General features: G+C 37.8%; 1 protein-coding gene across 2 annotated transcripts in view; it reads left to right on the top strand.

The window, feature by feature from the left end:
* Positions 1-1822, top strand: part of ANKS1B (ankyrin repeat and sterile alpha motif domain containing 1B) — a 1164394-nt gene that overhangs the window by 178076 nt on the left and 984496 nt on the right. The window lies entirely within an intron of this gene.

Below are 1822 nucleotides of genomic sequence, written 5' to 3'. Positions count from 1 at the left end.
GCTTTTTTTTTTTTTTTTTTTTTTAGAATAAATCATTGGGATAAAGTTGCTTTCTGAGAATAATTAGAAAAAAATGAGTATTTGCATGTAACTTATGAAATATTCATGTCCATAGTTGATGCATATTATATATCTGTTCCTTCTGTTATCCCTTTAATGGTTACATAATTATTTGTTTAAATATGTTCTACTATTTGTTTTTGTTGAACCTAGAAAGTAGAATCCCAGCACTATTTCAATTTTTTTAATGTTGAATGAATTCTGTCACTAAAGTAAAATGCCCACAAATGCTTGGGTTGAGGTCCCCAACCTCCAGAATCTAATGCCTGGTGATATGAGGTGGAACTGATATAACAGTAATAAAGTACACAATACGTGTAATGTGCATGAATCATCCCAAAACCATCCCCCCAAAGCTGACTGTGGGAAAACTGTCTTCCACAAAACCAGTCCCTGGTGCCAAAAATGTTCAGGACTACTGTTCTAAAAGACTTTTGAAATTAAATGCTATTATAAGTGAAGTTTTAGGAATTGTAATTCCAAATGATTTTATTTACTACATTTGTGTAAACCTTCAGTACTTACTTTTATTTTAATAAAGAAAAAAAATAGACAAAATTGGAATTTCTTTTTGTCTTTTAATATTATTGTACTAATTATGGTTTCAGTTCAGTTCAATTCAGTCACTCAGTCGTGTCCAACTCTTTGCAACCCCGTGGACCACAGCACGCCAGGACTCCCTGTCCATCACCAACTCCTGGAGTTTACCCACTCATGTCCATTGAGTCAGTGATACTATCCAACCATCTCATCCTCTGTTGTCCCCTTCTCTTCCTGCCTTCAATCTTTCTCAGCACTAGGGTATTTTCAAACGAGTCAGCTCTTCGCATCAGGTGGCCAAAGTATTGGAGTTTCAGCTTCAACATCAGTCCTTCCAATGAACACCCAGGACTGATCTCGTTTAGAATGGACTGGTTGGATCTCCTTGCAGTTCAAGGGACTCTCAAGAGTCTTCTCCAACACCACAGTTCAAAAGCATTAATTCTTCGGTGCTCAGCTTTCTTTATAGTCCAATTGTGAATCCATGCATGACTACTGGAAAAACCATAGCCTTGATGAGACGGACCTATGTTGTCAAAGTAATGCCTCTGCTTTTTAATATGCTGTCTAGTTTGGTCATAATTTTTCTTCCAAGGAGCAAGTGTCTTTGAATTTCATGACTGCAGTTTCCAATCTGCAGTGATTTTGGAGCCCCCCAAAATAAAATCTGTCACTGTTTCCGCTGTTCCCCATCTATTTGCCATGAAGTGATGGGACCAGATGCCATGACCTTTGTTTTCTGAATGTTGAACTTTAAGCCAACGTTTTTACTCTCCTCTTTCACTTTCATCAAGAGGCTCTTTAGTTCTTCTTCACTTCCTATCATAAGGGTGATGTCATCTGCATAACTGAAGTTATTGATATTTCTCCCTGCAATCTTGATTCCAGCTTGTGCTTCATCCAGCCCCGCATTTCTCATGATGTACTTTGCATAAACGTTAAATAAGCAGGGTGATGATATAGAGCCTTGACGTACTCCTTTTCCTATTTAGAACCAGTCTGTTGCTCTGTGTCCAGTTCTAACTGTTGCTTCCTGACCTGCATACAGATTTCTTAAGAAGTAGGTCAGGTGGTCTGGTATTCCCATTTCTTTCAGAATTTTTCACAGTTTATGTGATCCACACTGTCAAAGACTTTGGCATAGTCAATAAAGCAGAAATATATGTTTTTCTGGAACTCTCTTGCTTTTTCCATGATCCAGTGGATGTTGGCAATTTGATCT

The sequence above is a fragment of the Bison bison genome, unplaced genomic scaffold (assembly GCF_000754665.1).
Source record: "Bison bison bison isolate TAMUID 2011002044 unplaced genomic scaffold, Bison_UMD1.0 scf7180017864529, whole genome shotgun sequence".
Lineage (NCBI taxonomy): Eukaryota > Metazoa > Chordata > Mammalia > Artiodactyla > Bovidae > Bison > Bison bison.
Note: the sequence above shows the minus strand (reverse complement) of the source record. Positions and strands in the feature narration are given on the sequence as shown.